This window comes from Protopterus annectens, chromosome 2.part2 (genome assembly GCF_019279795.1).
Source record: "Protopterus annectens isolate FY-2018-M chromosome 2.part2, PAN1.0, whole genome shotgun sequence".
Classification (NCBI taxonomy): domain Eukaryota; kingdom Metazoa; phylum Chordata; order Ceratodontiformes; family Protopteridae; genus Protopterus; species Protopterus annectens.
In genome coordinates this window covers 853057597-853081520 of record NC_056730.1, presented here as the reverse complement: position 1 = coordinate 853081520, position 23924 = coordinate 853057597, and the positions used below count along the sequence as shown (strand labels likewise).

Here is a 23924-nt window from a genome sequence, read left to right as displayed (position 1 = left end):
CGCAGTACATCAAAAAAGGCAACAGGATATCTACCAGCCATGGAAGGAAAGCACGGCACCGTTGTACAAAGTCATTATTTAAGAAAAGTACGTTTTTTTTTAAATAATGTCATTGTATAATAGCAGTAACCAACACCATGGTGTGGTATATTAAGATTTACCCAGGTTGGGTTTATTTAATCTCCCTGGCATCACCCTCATGATTAAAAAATACCAACCGTGGGTAAATCTTAATATATCACACCAACGTCGCCTGTTATTGCTTAATCAAACCACATCCCAAATAAATTTAGTCTTTCCTACCATGATATTATTGTGGGGGGTAGCACATGGTGCATTCTTAGACATGAATGAGGCACCTTCACACATGCACAGTTGTACATTCATTAAAGTCTATAGACGCAACACATTTTTTGTACACTGGCACCACAAAGGCTAAAGTTTACTGATTTTTTTTTTCAGTGACATCAGTGTATGGATAACAGTTTTAAAGCTTTTTTCTTATAGAAAAAATAATGGAAAATGTTCCCTAAATAGCAAAGGTGCTGTTTTAGTTTATATATCACATTAAATGGTGCAAAGATAAGGTTCAAAACTTTACAGAACTGGCCAGACTAGGGCTGTCCTTCAAAAGCAGGAACATGTGTAGCTGTTTTATAGTTCTTTGTCATATCTTCCTCCAATGATTTGCTAAAAATACATATAATTGAGCCTGTTGTGTTCTGAAGTTAATAAGTAACTACTAGGTAACTTATTTCACTTAAAATAAATATGAGTAGTGATATGGTAAGTGTTCACTAACACTTTCTATCACTGCATGGGCGAAAGAGTAAGTTAAACATGACATCTATGTAGATGTTTGTACTGGGAATAAAAATACAGAAATATGAAACCGTCTCTTGCCAGTTCAGTCAGGTTAGGTTTTCTTAAAACCTAATAGTCCTCAACAGGTTCCTGTCTGAAGAGTTCTCTTGCATGTAATGGTATTAATTTTGATTGTAACCAGTTATATGTGCATTACCGAGTGTCTGGTCTGATGCAGGTTGAGGACTTGGCTTATTAACAGCAGATGTTTGTTATCTGTATGTGCTCTGTGTAAATGTGTGAGAACTGGGCCAGCTGTCATTCTGCAAAGCTTCACAAGATTCCATAGTAACTTAAGATGCTTGCTTAGGAAACTAGCTAATGACTGACTGTATTTTCTTCTCTTTGATTAAGTGTTGCAGGTGGTGAGCTCTTTGATTTTCTGGCTGAAAAGGAGTCTCTGTCAGAAGAGGAGGCCACTGAGTTTCTTAAACAAATTCTGAATGGTGTCCATTACCTCCACTCCAAGCAAATTGCCCACTTTGATCTGAAGGTATGGTGAGAAGTGAGGTGTTGATGAAACATCAGTGCTCCTCGTATTGCATTGTGTATGTCTAGCACTAGTGACAGTACTGCTTTTCATCTCACAGCTTGCTATTTGTTTTCCAGCGGCTGATTATGCATCCTAAATTCAGAAATAAAGTATTTTTCTCATTTCATTTTTGGAATGCTTCATCTTCTAATAAACTGCACTTGTAAAGGAATTTTGTGGTGGTCTTTCACAAGGCATATGGTGATAGATGGGATTACAGCATAAGAGATTTGGATTCAATGTATTTGTGTGAGGTAAAGTATGTTATTGAAACAGTAAAATTGTAGCCAAATATATGAATAAGTAAACAAATTCTTACATTTTTTTTCTTAGCAGTAGGTGTTCAGTGGATTTATGTTGATTCGTTGAAGACAGTTTTGATGAATGCAAAAAAAAAAAAAATCGAAAGCAGTTCCCCTAAACCACCTTCAGCAAACAATAAAGTATTATTTTTGTAGGGGATAAGCCCGCCTGCACCCATTCCCTGGAATTTTATATACTAGCTCTGAGGCACAACAATGGAGAAAAAGACAATCTCCACTGTCGATGCAAGTGGTTTTGGCAAACTGCCTTTGATTTCTTTGGGTTCGTCAAAACTACCTTCAGTGAGATGACATGCTTCCTTGTTGGGGGGGTGTATACCCAGACAAAACTGAGTCAAAGAACTTGACACATAATTTAAAGGTAATAACCCTGAGTGGGTGATGGAGACTGGTAATGGGTACTGGTAAGTATGTATGTTGTTTCATCTTTCTTCTTAGTTGGTGAGGGAGCAGTAAAGAGTACAGTATACATGGAGCAGATAGCAGCTGTAATGAGTCTCTCAACCAGTGACCTTAACACACCCTCTGTGCTGTGTGTACCTGAGTCGGTTAAGCACCAGCCAGTCCACGTCAGGAAGGAGTTAGGCATTGGTGCACTTTGCAACCAATGTTATCTGCATAGGCAGTGTGTTTGAGCCTGAGAGTCTGTTTAAATGGTAGTTAAGCAATGCACGCAGATGGTAAGGTGGAAGAGTCGCATAGTATTCACTTGGATGACCCCAGGAGAAAAATTATGAAGCAGGGAGGAGGAGAAAATACTTCTACAAGTGATTTCTCAATAGTGAGCTTTAAATCTGTGAGGGAAACTTTGGCCTTTAACAAGTGAGAAGTGTGTGCATGTTTTCTTTATTGCCTTGCAAGACCAGGCAGCAACTTACAGAAACTGAGCAGCTCTGAATTGGGAATTTGTGGGAGACCTAAACTGCTGTAAAATGCAGGTGTTAAAGCCTGTGCTTCTGGTTGTAAAGTCAGAGTGTAGGGATACTCACAGTGTTAAGATACAGACAGTAAGGGGTTCATAGAACGTAACAGGGGCCCTGCATTGGAGTGGTAATGATTGAAGTAGGGGAGGTGAATTGGAAAAGAAAAGGGGGGGATAGCTACACAATGCTTAATTAATAGGGAAAATCATGGGGACATGGTTATCTGGGGATGGGTTTGAAACTGGTAGTAAGCTGATTTTGCAGAGTCCTCCTACAGGAAGGTATGATGTAATTATCAAGCTGATGGCAGGCCACACTTTTTTTAGCAGAAATCTTTTAAAACAATGCAAATATTACATAGGTATCAAGAATATTTTTTTCAGTGAAGTGCTTTATCAAAAGGAAGTTGCAGGTGAATGAATTTCTGTGTGTTAAGGTTGTCTGTTACAACTTTAATTGGATATAAAAAGAAACATAGCGCCATTAAGTACTTTATTCAGTACCTCACCTTATCGAGGTTTCTTATTGTATATAATAATGTAAATAATCCCTGTGCAACTTGAATCTATTTTATTGTATGGCTGCTTTTCTTGCACATTTGCTGCTGTTCTGCCTTGGTGTTGGAATGTAGTGTTGGAACTGTGTTTTACCTATTAGTTATTTTCTGCTGCTGAGATCATGTACACTCTCACTTCATGTAATTGTATAGAATAGCTTCAGTCCATGCCCATAATTAAACTGTAATCTGCTATTTTTCTAGAAAACTAGCACTCCTCCATAACTTGAATAGTGGAGACCAGTGCATTTTTCTTCACCTTGTTGAATCTGTGTACTGTTTTCTGACCTTTCCCCTGTTCTTATTACAAAGAGGACTGAGCAAAGATTAGTGTAGGATATCATTTCCACTGGCTGCTAGGCTGCTGCATAACATTACGACTTGGTAGTGCAGAAGTCTTAACTGATCCTGCACTTCTGGCTTTTGTTGTCTTTCTCATCTCCTAGTGCTTTTAAAAATAGTTTCTGCAAAATAGGTATGCAAGGAATAAATAAGTATGAAGTATTTTCAGACCCTATGCCCATCTACTTGTGTAACACACCACAATACATCTTGTTCCTTATTTAGAAATTCTAACAAAAACCCTTAAATCTGTGGGGTGGTGAATGTCTCACTTCTATGTAAGCTTGCTGGTTTTTACAACTGGAGAGAGCTACACCTGGGAGGCAGGTTTAATGTAGACTCTATGCTTCTGGGGCTATACAGCATACCTTCTTTTATTGCCAACATCCTAGCTGACAGGTTCAGTGCAAACTCCCCCCCAAAAGGGCAAATATCTATCCCAGCAGAGTGCTGCCCCCCTGACATCTCAGATGCTCAGGTAAGAGCCGCCCTCTCCAAAGCAAAAAACACAGCATCAATGGGACCAGACGGTGTCCCGGGCTGCATCCTACATGAACTCCAAGAAGAGCTAAACCCAAACATAAAACTACTGTTCAATCTCAGCCTTACTACAGGATATGTACCCAAAGAGTGGCGTACAGCAACAGTGGTCCCTCTCCACAAAGGTGGTGCCTCAACGGATCCTGGAAACTATTGCCCCATAAGCCTGACTAGCTTGGTCTGCAAAGCTATGGAAAGGATCATCATGGACCTCATAAATAAAGATATTGGGGACCTACAGACACTGGATCCTACCCAGTTTGGCATTGTTAAGGGCAGAGCCTGCCTCTTAAACCTGGTCAATTTCTTTGAAACAGTCACCAAGGCCATTGATGAGGGGAAGGTGGTCCACACAGCCTACCTGGACCTCGCAAAAGCCTTCAATACAATACCCCACTCAGGCATTATAGATAAGCTCACCAGCTTAAATATAAACCCCTATGTCACTAGATGGATTGCAGACTGGCTCAAGGACAGAACCCACATGGTTAGAATTGCTGGAGCCATGTCAGACTCCAAGCTGTTACAAGTGGCGTCCCACAAGGCTCAGTCCTGGGACCTCTCTTGTTCGGTATATCTTTCTCGGAGGTACAGGCCAACACGGAAGGACTGTGGCTGACCAAGTTCGCAGATGACTGCAAACTGGGCGCCATAATAGACTCTCCATCCGACACAAGCATCCTCCAAAAGGGCCTCATAGAAACAGACAACTGGTGCCAGAGCCATGGCCTCAAGCTAAACGCCAAAAAGTGTATAGTCATCCCCTTTGGCAAAAACAAAGTGCCCACAAATTACCACATAGGTGGTAATCCATTAAGTACAGAAGAAGTAATTAGGGACCTGGGGACCCAAGCTGATAGCATTCTCTCATTTGACAACCACGTGGCCAAAGTGGTTAGAAAGACATTTTATATAGCCCACCTAATCATGAAGGGATTCACATCTAGATCAGGGGAGGTCATCATGCCTCTTTACTCATCCCTCATCAGGCCCATAATTGAGTACAATGCCCCTTTTGGGATGTACCTTACCAGACACCTGCAGCAACTGGAAAGACCCCAAACGTACCTCACCAAGAGGATCAAAGGGCTCAAACAGATGACATATGCTGCCCGGTTAAAAAAACTCCAGCTCTACTCAGTGGCATACCGCCTGCTCAGAGGTGATCTGTGCCTGACGTATAAAGCAATGTCCAACCCGGAATTAATGGACATGCTGCACCTCAGAAAATCCAAAATCCCATCGAGCCACCTCAGCACTGAAATAAATAGGACATGCTGGAGGGACAGATGCATAACCCAGAGGCTCCCTTCACTCTGGAATAAAATCCCAGTCCAGGTTAGGCAGAGTCCCTCATTGACTCTCTTCAAGATCCTTGTGAATATTTGCGTTTATGTACCAAATAAACTGCTGGTGCTTCCACTTCGGATTGTGTTTCATGCTTTGGGTTTGACTACCTCTACTTGGTACCTTTGTGTGCTGCATTGGTTTTTTTGTCGTTTTGGGTACCTGGCCTCTTGTGTTTTTTACGGTTATTTGTGCTATGGAGATTGTAGAGGTAGAAGACAGCTTTCCAGGTGGGGAAGCACCACAAGGTGTAGAACTGAACAAGCGTTTGTGTAGAGTGGAAGGGCAATTAACGCAACTTATTTTATTGATGTCTGGCAGCTCACTGGGGGCTGCGTGCAATGCCATGACAGAACACAACTTGCCATATGTGGAAGGTGCTTCGGGTAATGTACCAACACCAGCCTGTAACCAGGAAGCCGACCTTTATCTGGGGACAGACTAACCAGCATAGGGAGGAAGTGACAACACCCCCTAATGGTAAACTGCAGAGCATTTCCAACAAGTTCTAACGGCTTGGCAGGACAGGAGTTATGGCTGGCTGGCGGCTGTGTATGTGGTACACGGAGAGATGGAATGAGCAACAACAATGACTATGGAGCAAATGGAATGGATGAATGGACTGATTCGGAAGCACTGGCTTCCTGGCTTGCTGCAAAATATTCCTTTTCAAATCACAAAGGTACTGTTAACAATTTTCATCAGGATGATGGATTTGGGGGGACAGACTTTGATATGTCGTATGGCAACAATATTAAAAAAATTAACTGATTTAATTTATAAACACAAAGCATTGGGGATTGATAATAGTTATTTAAAAGACTGTATTGCGAGGGGCATTGTACCAAAAGGGTTACAAATATACAGGTTTCCCAACAATGTGGTGGAAGGATCTGCCTTTCACGACGAAATATTACAGATTTTTTATCGAAGTGGGCATGATCTTATGAGAGCATTAATTAAAGAGAATGAGAGACAAATGCAACAATTGTATGAGGAGATTGATTATGTTAATAATGTGGTGACCAATGATTTAATGTTTTCTATTGAGAGTGAGAATAGAAAATACCATTTGATTAAACAATATGTGAAGGACAAATGTAAAGTTATTTTTAAAAGAAAATGTGGAAAAATAGATAGGGACTTGAGGGAATATCATCAGAAACGAGCTTACCCTTTCCCTAGAAGGGAAATATCTGATCGTAAAAACAACATGGGTGATTACGGATATAATAGGGGCACAGGTACTCAGAGGCACTACATACATAATGCATGGGGTACATCATATAGACAAATTGACTTCAGGATAAATGAGCGAATGGAACAACAGGACATTGACAATGGGGACTTCCCTGAACTTAGGAGGTCGGACAGGTCGAGGCAAAAATCCCCAGTAAAATATTTTCAGAGGGGTCCCCCAAGCAGCAGGAGACAATAATGGAAGTAAGCAGTGAAGGGGGACAGGAACAAATTGAAGTTATGGAGAATATTGTAGTGGAAGGACCACGTCATAGGCTTCAAGATTTTAACATTTACAACTATAGTGGAGAAGACGTCACTAAGGAACATTTTTCTTTATTTTCCAAAGGTCTCAAATTCACTCCCTCAAACAGGGGAAGTATAGTAGATATATTTATAGACCTGAAGACATTTTTAAGAAAGAAAAATTTAGAAGTTTTATTTCAGGGACAGCAAAATGATAACACTGATTCAGATGTTAGGAGACCCAGCACATTTAATCCACCCATGCACCCCCTAACTAAAGAATTTTGAGTTACAGGTAGAAAGGGAGATTAAATGTAACACCATAATGGGCTGGAATGGAAAATGTAATTTAAGTAAGGAAGAATTTGATATTATTAAATCCTTACAGGAAAATAGATATGTTAGGATACTGCAACCAGACAAGGGGGGAGGGGTGGTTCTTATGGACAGTATTGTATATTCCAGCAAAATGTTAAATATGTTAAATGACACATCAAGATATACCAGAGTATCTAGGAATGAAATAAGCTTGGCCTATCGGAAATTTGATTTTGTATTAAAAGACATGTTAGATGACCAAATAATTGACCATGAAACCCCACAAATACCTTAGTATGGAGAAGCCCAGAATACCTGCTATATTTGGGATCCCTAAGGTTCACAAAAATGTTGAGGATCCTCCCATGAGACCCATTGTTGCTGCCAAAGGATCAAAAACATACCCCTTGGCAAAGTATTTGGACCTTAAGTTAAAAAATATTTGGGTCAATGCCAACGGGATACTTAAGGATTCTTGGGACTTCTTAAAGAGCATTGATAAGAAAATGTGTTCAGATATGCTTATTTGTGCGGATTTATTTAATGTCATTCTGCTCAGCATAAGTACAGAATGGTTTCAGGAAGCTATTAACCAAGATGGGAATTTAGACCAGAACGCCTTCCTGTTGTACACGGAACTAATGGATCTGGTTCTGGAACATAATTTTTTTTATTTTTTGAAGGTGAATTCTTCAAACAGGTACAAGGTGTAGCTATGGGGGCATGTTGTGCCCCCACCTATGTCAACATTGTCCTTATGATTTGGGAACAAAAATTGTTTTTCAATTAGAATATGCACAAAACTGGATTTATTATAAGCGCTACCTTGACGATATTTGTATTTTTTGGAAGGGTAGTGAAACAAAATTGAAGGAATTTGTTCAATATTTGAATCAGACAACAGATTTTTTAAGATTTACCCATCATATTTCAAATCAAGAGATTAATTTTTTAGATGTTACCATCAGAAAGGATTTCATTACACAGGAATGCACCTCCAATGTTTATAGGGAAGGAGACTTTTTCCAACTCCTATTTGTATTTTACTAGTTCACATCCCTATACACAAAAAAGAAGTATTGTTAAGGGGCAATTTGTTCGTAGTTGCAGGATGACTTCTAGGGATGTGGACTATGAACATGAAAGTCAGAAAGTGATGGACATGTTCCTAGCTAGGAAATATCCTAGGAATTTAATAGAGGATGTTATGGCTGAGGTGAGAGCTGGTAGAAATTCTAAATTCGCCCCTATTTTGGGAAGTGACACTTTGGAACATGACAAGTTGGAAGGGCATATGGGGCAGGTTAGTTTGCTAGCCAACAAGGATAATGCTAACAATGAAAATCTAAGCCGTTCAGATTTAGATAAGAAAGGAACCTTTGGGGGTAATTATGTTATGTTTTACAATCAGAACACACCAAGGAAACATAATTGCACAACACTGGGACAGGTTTAGTTGTTACTCTGAACTGGAGGTATTATTTAAGAACCCTTTAAAATTTACCTACAAAAAAGGAAAAAAAACTTAAGGAGTTATTGGAGAAATACCATAGGTTGTTGTATGGAAGAAAACCAGGAACATACAAGTGTGGACGTTGTGCCCAATGCTCTTACATCCTGAAGCAGGATTCAGTGTACATAATGGAGAGGGACTATCTGGTCAAAAGTAGTAGTTTTTCCAATTGTAATAGTGAAGGTTTGATTTATTTAGCCCTATGTAAAGAATGTGGTGCATTCTACATTGGAAAAATTACCCATAAATTGAAAGGAAGATTTTACGAACATCTGAATGCCATCAGAACACATGATGGCAATAATGCCATCTATAAACATACACTTGCATGTTCAAAGGCCAAATGGGGCTTTTTTGTAATATTGTTGGTACATCAAGATGTTAGGGGGGGGGGCCCTGGGAGACCAGAATAGAGGTTAGAGAAGTGTTTTGGCAGTTACTACTGGAAGCAAACAGGCCTCCTGATTTGAATGAACACATCTCTATTGCCCCCATCTTGAAATTGAGGGCAGCTAAATTATAAGGAGTCCCATTTTATTTTGGGAACACTTCTCTGTTTATATGATGCATTATACACTTTATACATATTTTTGGTGGTACTGCGTTAGCGTTGTCACCTCACAGTAAGACGTACTGTTCGATTCTCAGCTAAAGCGTCTTCTGTGTGGAGACATGCATGAATGGGCGTATCTTCGTTGAAGGTTGTGCGTCAGGGCTGGCAACTCGGCACGTAAAAATCTACTGCCAATCATTAGCGGACCGGAGTTCCGCTGTGGTGACCCGTAACCGGGAAAAGCCAAAAGACACAACAACATATTTTTCTACATTTTTGCTAAATACATTTTTCAGGTCCCTTGAATACACTTTCTTTACATATACTCACAAATACCTTTGTACTTAAACATTTTATGCATACTTATAAGTATATATATATATATATATATATATATATATATATATATATTATGTTGAGATAGGGCTCATTCATCTTTTATTTAACATTGAGATTTTAAGTTGGTTACCACAATACTTATGTGTTTTACATTTTTTCAGGCTTCTTTCATACTACTTTTTTAATCTACTTTTAAAATTCTACTCATTTAATTCTACCTAATGTTGCACACATAAGGTTACATGTTTTTTAACATGTTTTTAAACATTTGTTTGTTGTGAATCTGCTTATTTGTTTATTTGAATTTCCATTGACATGCTTGCAAAGAGACCTGCAAGGGTTACAGAAAGTGGAGTATTTGCATAAATCTGGGTGTTTCTAATTGTCAATTTATTATATTATTAAGTAATTAAAGTGACTTGTGGGGGATGTAAAGGATGCTACATCTAGTTTTTTCTTTCTTTGTTACATCTGAAGTCTTGTGGACAAAAATACCTTGTGAATATTTGCGTTTATGTACCAAATAAACTGCTGGTACTTCCACTTCGGATTGTGTTTCGTGCTTTGGGTTTGACTACCTGTACTTGGTACATTTGTGTGCTACATTGTTTTTTTGACGTTTTGGGTACCTGGCCTCTTGTGTTTTTTTACGATTGTTGATAAAGCTTTTATAGCTTTTCAGTGTGTTTTTCCTTCCCATTTAGTGTTCTTAATAAATTTCTAGTTGGCGTCTTTTAGGCCTAGTTTAGTAGTAGTTTCTCTACTTGGTATGGTCTGTCTAACTTTCTGCTTTTTTTAGAGAAGGCTTAGTACAGTAAACCTTAGATAATTTTGATAAGGTTATTGTTTATTTTTCAGCTTGCAGTGTGTTACTCAGTGACCTTTGTCACATTTTCTTAGATAGTTATAGCTTAGATAGTCATTTGCTTTGTGGTCTGTCTAGCCTTCTGCATTATTAGATAAGGCTTAGTTCTTTATTACTGTTGAAGTTTACAGTAAACCTTAGTTTGTTTAGATAAGGTTGTTTCTTAGCAGCTATCTCCTTTTGCATATCCTTCTTGTGTGATATCACATTTATACTTGTTATATTGTGTGTGTGTGATTTAGCCTACTTTTATTTAAGGCTTGTGTGGAGATTTACTATTCTGTGAATAATTACTGTTGTAGTTTTTTGTGTTAACAGTAATTTTTTCCTGACATTATTATGGCTGACCTAGGTAAGCACCCTAAATCTGGTTTCAAAAAGTGCTCAAAGTGTGGCCAAAAGATGTCTGTTACAGACAGCCACATTAACTGTGTTTACTGTCTTGGGGCTCTGCATTTGCAAGACAGCTGTTCCATTTGTCATTCCTTCTCCTCAAGGGTCTGCAGGAAAGGAAGAGGAACCCTCTAGATAGAGGGTTGCTGAAGCCTTCATTTTAGGAAGCTTTGCGTGACCAGGATGGATCCAGCAAGTTCTCAAAGTCTTCCAAGACTTCGGACTTCAAGAAATCAAAATAGTCTTCGGCTTCGGCTCCACTGCCATCGGAGCTGACAGTCTTTACCTTTTGGAGCTGGTCCCCAGTTCTGGAACCAATGTCCGAAGTGCCGAAGAGTCCAGTTCTTCAGTCGGTACCACCTTCGGTATGCTCCTCTCAATTATCTATCAGCCTGTCTGATCTGGATGTGGATTGTGTGGTACAGAAGCTGTTATTGGCACCAGCATTAGCAAAAATGTTATCGTCTACGACCCATATGGCTTTGGAGCCGAAGACCATTGCACCGACTCTAAGTATTCCTCCTCTGAACCATGCTGGTCCTTCAGCGCCGGAGGAGGCAGACCTGATGTTAATGGAACCCTCAGAGTGGACGCCTGCTCCAGTGTCTTCGGTTCAGTGTACTCAGACGTCCTCCGTGCCGATCGAGGACTCTAGGAGCCAACACTCTCTGGTCGGGTCTGGGGAGGACAGTCGGACTGACTTTTTGGTTCTGACTTTGCCTCTCGGGGCCTCGACTCAGATGAGCTCGGCTCCTATCTCAGGCTCAGAGCCCACTGTCCCAGTGCCGGGGGTGTCGACGGTTTCTTCAGATCCATCAGCTCCCTCGCATTGGAGCAGAAGTACTTTCGATACCATAAGGAGAGTCATGTCTCCTAGGACATTCTCGATTTCAGGTCTGCCTTCCTCCTCCCCTAAAGTGCCTGTGTCTGCTTCTGTCTCGCACGTCCTGACCAAATGTAGAGACCCAGAGCCTTAGGAAGCCCCATTGGGTGGCCCCTGCTCTTCCGAAACCTCACCAGAAGCTCCCACTGATGAGGTTCCCAGGAAGAGATTATGTAAGAGGAAACACCTAGACTCCCCAGAGGAGTCTCTAACATCGGATACTGACTTAGATGAGTCAGAAGGGTCCCCACTGTCCCCCTCTGAGGATATCTCCTTTGCTAAGATACTTGAGATCCTTAGGCAGAAGGGTAACTGGCAGTCCAAAAGCCCTACTGAGGATGAGTCAGTTCTCCTGAAGGCTTTCGAGTCTCAGCCCTCCACCTCTTGGGTGTCTCTGCCCTTTGATGAGCTGATGCAGCTGGTCTCACGAAGGGTGTGGGAGTCTCCAGATACTATGGAGCCTGTCTCTAGGAGGCCCAATAAATTCATTTCTGCCCCCCTTGACAAAACATTCTTAACAAAAGGTGTTCCAGTTGATGCCATGGTGGTGGTGGCAGCCACCAAAAAGGAAATGTCTGAGACTTCCTTGTCTATCCATTCTCCTAACAGGGACTGCAGGATTATGGATAGATATGGGAAGTGCATATTTAGTTCAGCAACCTTTGCTCTCCTTTCGCTAAACTATTTAACCCATTTTACTAGGTTGCAAAGAGATCTCCTTAAGGAGTTAGGAGATGCTCTTCAGGGTACAGTAGCTGCAGGAGTTTCTGACAAAGTTGCCGCCCAGCTTGCTTCCCTCATTTCTTTTGTCAACTCATCCATGCAGCTCATCTCTTATGCAGCTGATGGAATGACTAGGGCAGCAGGTACTGGAGTTGCTCTTAGGAGACATTCCTGGATGCGCTTGTGTTCCTTCGCGGAGCCCATCAAGTCTTTCTCCGTGAACACTCCCTTTGATGGTACGTCCCTTTTCAGGCCTAAAGTGAAGGAAACCTTAATCAGGTGTGAACAGAACGGAAAGACTCTGTCTTCTGTCGGGGCCCATTTTTCCACCCTTACCCTAAAGGTCAAAGGGGAGGAAAAATGTGGTTCTAAAAAGCCCAAGGAGCCTTTCAGGACACATGTGGTGAACCCCCCTCCAGGGGCAGAGGAGGGGGCAATAATGGAAGATGCTGCCCTTGTGGCAGAGGAGGTCTGCAACACCAGGATGACAGAGATCACTTCTCTGGGAAGCTCTACCAGCGCTCCTGAAAGGAGGCCTGACTGTCCTGCTCTGGAGGCAGTCTGGAGTTGCTTATCTTTGTATCCAGACGCCTGGCTCAAAATAACAAAAGACAGCTGGGTTCCAGAGGATACTTCATTCCATTCGTCACACCCCCTCCAATCTTAACAAAAATCCCGGATGTTCCACCAAGTTGCAGGGAACAGGCAAAAATAGAGGTCCAAACATTGCTAAGAAAAAGAGTCATCCATCCAGTCCTAGCAGACCAGACAGGATCCGGAACTTACTCAAGATTCTTTTTGGTTCCAAAGAAGACTGAGGACTGGAGACCCATACTGGACCTCAGCAGACTGAACCAATACATAAAGAAAGAGAAGTTTTGGATGGTCATGCTTCAGTCTGTTCTTCCCTTCTTAGGAAAAGACAATTGGATGTGATCAATAGATCTCAAGGATGCGTACTACCACATAAAAATGGCCAGACCATCTAAGGATCACCTGCGCTTCCGGCTGGGAGCCAATCGTTACCAGTTTTGAGCCCTGCCCTTTGGTCTCACTACAGCCCCCAGAGTGTTCACCAGATGCATGGCAGTGGTCACGGCTCACCTGAGACGTCTAGGATTCCAGGTGTTTCTGTACCTAGACAATTGGCTCCTTACTGCCACCGCCAGGCATCAACTCATCCAGGCCTGGGAGTCTGCTCTGTCACTCTGCAGTCATCTAAACATTACAATCAACTCAGAAAAATCTGACTTATCACCATCACAGCATATCGTTTTTATTGGGGCAGAACTGGATACCACCACCACCACACTAAAGCTTCCGATAGAAAGTCTTTCTTCTTCTTCAACAAGTTAGCATTCTGATATCAAAAGACAGAGCACCAGCATCAGAAGTTCTGAAATTATTAGGCATGATGGCAGCAGTAATTCTAGCCATATTACTAGCTCGTATGCACATGCGGATTCTACAGTGGCTGTTGTTCACTCAATGGTCTTACCAAGCGCTCCCCATGACTCACACTGTAATGATCACAAATTCTTGCAAGAAGGACCTTCAGTGGTGGTTGACCTCACTTTGTCACAATAGGACGCACATTTGTGCTACCCCCTCCAGCAGCCACAGTGACCATGGATGCTTCCCTGATAGGGTGGGGTGGGGGGCATTTTCAGGGAAAGACTGCGCAAGGCACATTGACCGATCAAGAGACACATTTGCATATCAATGTCCTGGAGATGAGAGCAGTACTTTTGGCATTGTAGTACTTTCAGGACTCTCCTCTTCTGGGTATGACTACAATTCAGACAGACATGTCAGTGGTCTGGTATTTGAACATACAAGGAGGAACCAGGTCTTACCCTCTTTGTCGCGAGGCTGTCAGAGTTTGGCAGTGGCTGTTTCCACCCACTGCTTTCTGTTGGCAATGCACATCCCAGGGAGATCTAACGTGATAGCAGACAAACTGAGCAGGGCAATCTTGTTGCCCTACGAGTGGTCCCTCAAGAAAGAAATAGCGGACAGGATATTCCACAGGTGGGGCCAACCTTGCTGCAACTTTTTTGCCAGTCACATTAATACAAAATGCAGAAGCTACTTTGCCCCGATTCCCCCTCCAGGAGAAGCCCCAAGGGACACACTCATACACGATTGGCCGCCAGGTCTACTCTGTGCATTTCCACCAATCCCGTTGATACCCAAGGTTGTACAGAAAGCAAAAACCCTGGGAAGGACCATCATTCTAATAGCCTCTCATTGGCCTCATCAGATTTAGTTCCCCTTCCTTCGACTTCATCTTTTGGAGGATCCTTGGATTCTGGACCCCCAGTTCCAGACCTTCTGGCTTACCCGTCGGGGGATCTTCATCCTTCTCTGCAGTCCCTGAAGCTCACAGCTTGGTTACCCCAGTTCCCATCATAGCCAGGTTCCATAACCTTTCCAGTGAGACAAAACAGATCCTTTTGTCTTCTCATAAATCTTCTACTAGGAAGCTATATCTTAGCAAATGGAAAAAGAATTTATATATGGGCCTCTAAAAATAATATTGGTCCTTACCAAGCCCCTATGGCATCCATCTTAGAGTTCTTGACTATGATTTTTAACAAAGGAGCTGCAGCAGCAACAGTTCGGGTTCAATTGGCTTCTATTTTTAATTTTCATCTTGGATTTGAAGGATTGAATATCATGTCTCACAAGTTATCCAAAGCCTTTCTCAAAGGGACTTTTCATATTAGACCACCTGTGAAATCTCTCTGTTCTCCATGGAATCTAAATTTTATGCTTTCCCGCATAGTTCTTCCCCCTTTTGAACCAGATCCATCTTGTGATCTTATATTTTTGTCTTGGAAGACCATTTTTCTGGCAGCTGTTACTTCTGCCCAAGAGTGTCAGAGCTTCAGGCTTTATCCTTCAAGCCTCCCTATTTGATATTCCATGCTGACAGAGTCTCACTTAGAACAAATCCCTCATTCTTGCCCAAAGTTTGCACTGAAACCAATCTTAACCAAGTTATTGATTTGCCAGTCTTCTTCCCCAACCATTCTAACAATTTAGAGTATATGCTGCACAAACTTGATGCTCACCATCAGCTCAGATTTTATTTGGATAGAACAAACGATTTCAGAAAATCAGACCAGATTTTTGTTTCATTTTCAGGCTGCAGGAAGGTGGCTAAAACAACTCTGTCTAAATAGTTATATGATTGTATCAACTTTGCCTATTCAGCTGTCAATATGCCTTTGCAACACAAGATTAAAGCTCACCCAACCAGAGCAGTTTCTACATCATCTGCCTTTTCTGCCGGACTTCCCATTGATAACATTTGTGCAGCAACTACTTGGTCAAGACCTCATACCTTTATCACGCATTACAAAGTTGACAAGGCCTCCAGGGACAGGGCCTCCTTTGGATCCACGGTCCTGAGAAATATACTCCTGTGAGCCACCCGAGATTGATGGTGCTTAGGACGCTACCTATCAGAAAAGAATGAACGGCGAGATTGAACAACTTCACATAAAGACGTTATGTACTTACCATAACGTTCCATGTGAGTTGTTCATCTCGCCTTCATTCTTACGTCCCTCCTCCTACCCCCTCCTGAGCTGATAGATGACCGAGATGCTGGATCCATCCTGGTTACTCAGTCCTACTATTCCTTTCTCTTGCAAGTGAAAGAATGACATATGGTATAGTTATACGCAGCATACAAGATCTGAGGTAATTCCAGGTGCAGGGATAGGGACTTGGCTTCGAACTACTTGAAGACCTCAAGCTTTGCAAGTGGCCATATCGGAGCCGAGGGATCAGCTCCGAATCCATCAGTGGATTTACCTGATAAACAAATGGATTTAAAAAAACAGTATTTAAAATTTGTCCCATTTGTGGCCCTTCTCCCAATTATGTTTGGCTTTGTCCAGAATTTTTGAGCAAAAAAATTGAGTATTATTTTGGTCTGTCCCTTGGGTGGCCATGGTGGTGCAGTGGTTAGCGTTGCCACCTCACAGCATGAGGTTCTCCGGTTCGAATCTTGGCTGGGGTGCCTTCTGTGCGAAGTCTGCATGTCCTCCCTGTGGTCGCGTGGGTTTCCTCCGGGTGCTCCAGTTTCCCCCACATCCCAAAGACATGCAGTAGGTGAATTGGACACTCTAAATTGGCCCTAGGTGTGAGTGTGTGTGCCTTCTGTGGAAGGATGGGCACTGGACTGGCAACTTGACATGGTAAAACTCCACTGCCAATCATGAGTGGACAGATGATCTGCTGTGGCGACCCCTAACTGGGAAAAGCCGAAAGAAAAAGAATTTTGGTCTGTCCCTTGTTAAAATTGTGACTTTCTGGCAAACTGTTGTGAAACGCTCACCAGATAATTTCAGGCATATGCGTTTAAGACTTTCTCCGTCAGAAAATGCATGTTAAAGCAACTTTCTGTCTATATAAGAAAAATATTTAAAGTCTTTTCCTGATCTGTTGGATCTTCATATCTGATTCTTGGCTTTTAAGAGGTTGGGAGGGCATGAGGTATATGGAGTGGGATGCACTGTATGATTCTCATAGTAGTGAGCTGAAATACACTTCATATAATTATTTATGTATTTGTTTATTAATTTTATCACAAGCAAACATCTAAATGTACACAGTCGTACAAGAGGCTGTAACTGATGACAGAGTAGAGTGACATTGTGTTGATGTTTAAGTATGTATCGTGCATCCCAAGGTAGTTATGGTGTAAAGGAAGAAATCTGCTATTGTAAGCAGAGGCTTCATCATACATTCTATGTTTGGGTACGATCCTTGATTTCCCTGTTTTGTTGACTGTTGAGTGTGGTTTTTTATCTGTGAATAAACTACACAGCATGAAGTGTACGATTTAATGTTAAAATAGTATCCATGAATGCATTTTTAATTTAACTTTTTTGCAGGCACAAAGGTTTGAAATGCACTGTTTTGACTGCAACAGTTTGGTAATTAGTGTGAAGGAGTTAAGACTATGAACGGTTAATGAGCTGCTCCCTGTATTGCAGTTTTTGATTCTCTCAACCTTCGTTTGTCTAAAACAATGTTCTTGTTTTTCTTTCGGCCTTTCCCGGTTAGGGATCGCCACAGCGGAACTCCGGTCCACTAATGATGGGCAGTCGATTTTTAAGGTGCTGAGGTTCCAGCTCAACGCCCATCCTTCAACTAAGGCACGCCCGTTCTACGCATGTCTTTCGAACGCCACTCGACCACGGGAAGGACATGCAGACTCCACACAGAAGGCACTCCAGCCGAGAATCGAACGGGAGAACCTCTTGCTGTGAGGCAACAATGCTACCGCTGCACCACCGTGACTTGAAAACTGAAAATACAGTGCCAGAGAGGATAAATGTGTGACTGCTGACGAAGTAACAAGTCACGATAAGTAAAGAAATGAGTGCAGTCCACAAACGTGGCAATAAATAACTAACAACTGTCATAAAATGTTAAAAAAAAAAACACGTTTAATTGAATACTGTAAGTGCTTTCACTAAATAGCTTCATCAGAGCATAAAACAAACTGGTTACAAAGCATTTAAAAAACATAGAGCAGCAAATCAAATTGCTCCAAACTAGACCATCCCATTCTATCTGAACATGCTACAATGTTTCAAAGCCCCTAGTGGATATACATAGTATGTATCTGGTATCAAATACCCATGATACAAAAAATATAAAAAACAAACTTAACACTGATTACTTTGTAATTAAACATTATAGTATTATAATGTTCTTTCATGAATTCAGAGTTGGTATACAATAGAAAAATCAGAAATAATTCAAAGGGAAGAAAACACATCGTATTCACAACTAAAGCACGGACCTTGCATTTGTTGCTATCTGCTTCAAATACGGGCAGCTGAAAGTAAATAGTAAATATAGTATCCAAAATGTATGTCAGTTTCGGGCAGAACTTATTCAGCTCTGTAGTACAATCAAAATAAACTAAATACATGTTGTTAACTAATATAAAAAAAATAAGGCTGCCTGGAGTGGACTTGGAAGAACATCGATCTTCCTTAGAATTCATGAACATATCCATCTATAACAAAAAATAAACCCTAAAGTGCAAGAATATATCTACATATTCCTAATGATCAAAATAAATTAAAAACACACCTATTCGCATCTAAAGTATAAGCTATGCACATGTTACTATCTGCTCCAAAAACGGAGGTTAAAAATAGATGGTAAGTACAATATACAATGTTTGTCACTTTCAAACAGAGCTTATTGAACCCTGTAATACAATCAAAACACATGCTGGGTGACAGTTGTTAACTAATGATATGTGCCTGACACTCTAATCAGGAATATTCTATTCTAGCTTAATAGAAGCATAAACGCTTTAACCCCGTGACCCCTATAGAGAACTATACAGTACATACAGAGCCTAATGCATCATGTTAAACACTTTAGAAGAGCATCAATCTTCCTTAATACTCATGTGCATAAGCATCCATAGAGAAAAGATGAACCATAAGGTGCAATAGTGCATCTAAGGAAGATCGATGTTCTTCCAAGTGCTCAGTTTGATGCACTAGGCTCTGCATGTGCTGTATTTCTTTTACTAGGGCCAGTAGTTAAAGCATTCACGCGTCCATTAAGTCAAAATGGAATATCTCTGATTAGAGTGCGAGACACATATCAAGCACTGTACATGGTCCACTCCAGGCAGCCTTATTTTTTATATTAGTTAACAACATGTACTTAGTACATTTTGATTGTACTATAGAGTTGATTAAGTTCTGCCCGAAACTGGCATACATTTTGGATACTGTATTTACTATTTACTTTTAACTGCCCCAATTAAACGTGTTGTTTTACATTTTATGACATTTATTTATTGCCAAGTTTGTGGACTGCACTCACTTTTTTACTCTTCCTTTGTCTAGTGTGATTCTGACCAAGTCATTACTCCAGATAGTGCTGCTGAGTTGCCACTGAAGAGAGAGACTTGTGTCTAGTAGGCTGTCCCAAGCAGTTAGCATATTCATTACATGCGTTTGTCTTTTTGGAATTTCTGCACCTATCGGATAGCCTGTAATTAGTGCTTTATTATATGCTGTTTGACTATGAAGCCCTGCATATCTGTCATAGTTTAATAGATTTCTAGTTTCATTTTCAATAAATGTGAGTTTAAAAGGAAGAGAAGTATGCTGTTGCTTTTCATTGTCACAGCATTTTGTAAATAAGAAACATCTTTATTAAATTATTGAGTGTGACATGTGCAATCATACATTTGTATAAGTGAAAACAAACATTATTGACATAATTTTAGTTGCAGACATTATACATCACTTATCTATCCAGTTGTTAGTCATACATTACATAGCTCATTCATATCCTGCCTTCTTTTAAACCTCGTTCCTCCTTTACATGTATTGTTCTCACAATTCCCATTTTTTTTCTATGTAATTTGTTCCAAACCTTTTCTAAAGATCCCAATTCCAGTTGTTTTATCTCTGTTATTATATTTGCTGTTTCTAGTACGGTTGGTTTAGAATTTGATTTCCATTTTCTAGTAATTGCTTTTTGGCAGCCACTGTTATTAAACTCAGCAAGGCCTTACCATATCTGGGCAATTCCAATTCTGTGTCATAGCTCAAAAATATTTCTTTAGTTACACTGATTTGCTCACCCAGTATCTCTGACAGAGTAGTCTGCAGGGAATCTTTAAAGTCTGCCAACTCATTACACTCCCAGAAAGTATGTTACCAATTACCTCTTTCTTCCCCATCACACCTCCAACATTTGCTGTCTACCTCAGGAAAATTTCTTTGGAGTCTACTTGGGGTATAAAAATACCTATGTAAACACTTCCAGGCAAAGATCCTAAATCTTCTAGACTTGGTTGCATGTTTGGTATACATATATCCCCCATTGTTCATTGTGAATTGCTTATCCAATCTCTCTTCCCAGTCCTCTCTAACCTCCTGTGATTGATTCTTATGGTTATCATGCCATATTTTATGTGCTCTACCAATTATTCATTTTTTAACGGCAACTTCTGTCTTAGATTCTATTGAAAACTGTACCAGTGCTGGTTTTTCACTTAGCATTCTCCAATTTGTTTCTCTTTGCCTATAATCTATCAATCCTTGATAGGAAAGGTAGTCTCTAACCTGCAGTCCAAATAAATTATTGGCCTCTTCCCATTCTGTGACCTTTTCTTCTCCAATTATTTGATCCCAGTACCTTGGTTCTTTTGCCAGTTTTTTTACACTAAATGCCAGCCCCTCTTGCCTATTATCTGTATCCCTAATTGCAGTTATCCATATGGGCAGAATCTCTTTTTTTTTCATTCCCGTGTTGGCCTAGTTCTTGGAATACTTTCTGCTACTTTATGAATATAATATTCTTTATGGTTATTGTTATTCTCCTTAAGGATCTACATCCAAAAGCCCTGTCTGTGATTGTTCCCTGAGCTTCCCCCATTCCATCATCATCCCTTTCCACTTTGAATTATATGTTTTTGCTCGTGCTATGTGTAGGAGTCTTAATTTTGTAACTCTGAAATACCCCTTTAAATCGGGTAATCCCAAACCTCCATTTTCTGTTGGAAGAATCAGCTTATCCCACTTGACTCTTTCCATCTTCCCCTCCCAGATAAAATCTTTCAGCTCTTAATTGCTGTCCACAGCTTCTCCTCTGGTTGATAAAAATATGCCTGATCTGTGTATAAAACTGAAGGGACTAAAAACATTTTAACTGCTTGTGTCATGCTATCCATGTCCATATAACAAAGCTTCCAATTTCTCAATTATTGATATATCTTTTATTTAGTCTCTTTCCACATATCATCTGCCACACCAGAACCATTTTTAATCCATACTAAGTCCTTCATTTTATCATGTCTTAATACATATGGATATCGCTGAACCAATTTTTGTGTGGGTAGATCATTTTTGCTATTGCCTTTGTTTTAGCTTCATTAACTTTGTATTCTGAAAAGATCTGAAACTACCTCAAAATGTTCCACAACACTGAAATGTCCTTTTCTGGTTTTGTTTGGTATAAAATAATGTTATCTGGAAATAGAGCTAACTTTTCTTGACTGTCATACCAGTTATATCTTTGAATTACTGAGTCCTTTATTTTCTTTGCCAGTGGTTCTAAATATAATGCAAATAACAAAGGGAAATAGGACACCCCTGCCTGGTTCCTCTGTTCAAACAGAAATTATCAGAGAGGAACCTACCCACTTTAATTTTATCAGGTAATGCAAATGCTTCCATTGCCCTGCTCATAAACTCCAAACTTACTCTGTCAAATGCTTTCTCTGCATCAAGACCCACCAACAACAGCGGTATGTTCTTACATTCTGCTTCCCTCTGGATCATCAGTGTTCTGTTAATGTTGTCATATGTTTGCCTGCCCTCCTCATGACCACATTGATCCATATTTGTTAATTGTAGCATTCATTTAGCCATTATAGACATAAACACGTAATAATCATGGCCTAGGATTAAAATGCCCTGTATGAAGCCGGATATAATGGGTATTTACCCTGTTTAGGTATCACAGCCACGACTACTTTTTCCCAGGATGTTAGTGCTTCTCCTCCTGTTAAAATACTGTTAAAGAAAACCTTCCAGATCTTTAATGTTAAGTTGACATTAACAGCATCATGAAACACAGACAAACTGTATATTCATAAATGCTGACAGATTTATTGAAACAAGCCGCCCAAGCACTACTGTGAGATTATAAACATTTTCTTTATAACACAGATCACTATCAAATACACTGCTCTTCCTCATCTGACTCAGATTACAAAATTGTCCACCAGAAAAGTCAGTCTTTACAACCACTTTTATAGTTTCAAAACTTTGTCCTTGATGAAAACATTCTTTTCCTGTATTGCAGCCTTTTTTGTCTACATCCTTATCTCATTCCAGAGAAAACCAGTTCTCAGCAGGCTGAAATTACCTTTCATTGATAGGATAGTTTGTAACTTTTTTCTGCTGTATTAGCCATTTCCCTTTAGCTTGAATATCTGTGTACATTCAACTGTTTAGGATATTTCTGCAAGCCTCTATTGTTAATGCCATTTGTTGCCGAAACATTCAGAAGTATAATACTTTTTGTTTTACACAAGGGCATTCTGTTAAAAATATCACACTGTTATGATTACCAAACCTCTGTTACTGTGAAGGAAAAACAATTCTACCAATATATATATATATATATATATATATATATGTGTGTGTGTGTGTCTATATGTATGTATGTGTGTATATATATATATATATATATATATATATATATATATATATATATATATATATAATCTCTATATGGGTCTACTTCTCTTCATCAAATGTACATTACTTCGAAAAAGAGAAGTAGACCCATACTTACACGAAAGTGCACTTCCGCGAAGAACGGTTCAACGAGCCATTAAGTAACACTGAGGCGCAGAAGCCCACTACAGTGGGGGAAAGGGAATTTACTTGTTTCCCCACTGTAGTGCAATCTCGGAGTTGGTATATTTACGTAGGATGTGTGGGGGGTGGTGCAGGGGGGCTTGCCCCCCTGCAAAAACATTGTTTTGGTGTTCCTGATCAGTTCGTTGAACTGATCTTCGCGAAAGTGCACTTTAGCGTAAGTGTGACATCAGTCTACAGTTCAAGGCCCCATGCCTAAGAAACAGATGCTTAAGATGGCTGAAGATTTGATTACCCTAATCAGGGGTTCCTTTCCCCCTCCAGATAAAAGACCAAGACAAGAGGAGGATTATGCTTCCTCTGACCAGGTTTCAGTTTCCTCAGATTCTTCTGAGGAACAGGATTACACTTTTCCCCCTTGTGAAGACTCTGATGCTGAAGACTCTATTCCCTCAGCATCTCCCCGAAGACTACTCCTTTGGGGAAACTTTACATACCATGAGGGAACATTTCCACTGGGAAGGCCAGGACTACTATGATTCTAAGAAAAGGCTCCGAGAGCTCCTTTTACTACCTCAGCACAGACCACTTGCTATCCCTCCAGTTTTAGACATTGTGGATGATGTTTACTTGGAGTGTAGTCTAAATCCAGACTCTCTACCTCCTGCTCCAGCCAAGCCAGACAGATACTACAGAGTACCTGACTCACACAAATTTCTTTATAAAAGCCCTGTGGCTGACCCAGAAACAATTTCCCAGGGTCCCAAAGGGGCTAAAGCTTCTATGGCTAAAAATCCTGTGCCCTCTGAAAGAGATTCCAGAGCCCTAGATAGATGGGGAAAAATATACACCTCAGCTACTTTGGCTATGAGAGCATTAAATTGTCAGTTTCACATGCTGAAATATCAGCAATTCCTAATGTCTCAATTAAAACAAAAAATGAGCACACATTCTAAACAGTCTGAATTCAAGGAAATGCAGGATCTGTTGCATGCAGCTGAACAGGTGGGAAAACATACTTTACAATGTGG

At 40.5% G+C, this 23924-nt stretch overlaps 1 protein-coding gene across 2 annotated transcripts in view; it reads left to right on the top strand.

The window, feature by feature from the left end:
• The first annotated feature begins 1224 nt into the window (after positions 1-1224).
• The window catches only part of DAPK1 (death associated protein kinase 1), a 1440273-nt gene continuing 1417573 nt past the window's right edge, over positions 1225-23924 (top strand). The window contains exon 1 of one of the 2 annotated variants that reach the window (XM_044064186.1): positions 1225-1357. The gene's annotated coding sequence lies outside the window, so the exon portion shown is untranslated. The remainder of the gene's footprint in view (positions 1358-23924) is intronic. The other variant, XM_044064185.1, reaches the window with a different exon arrangement.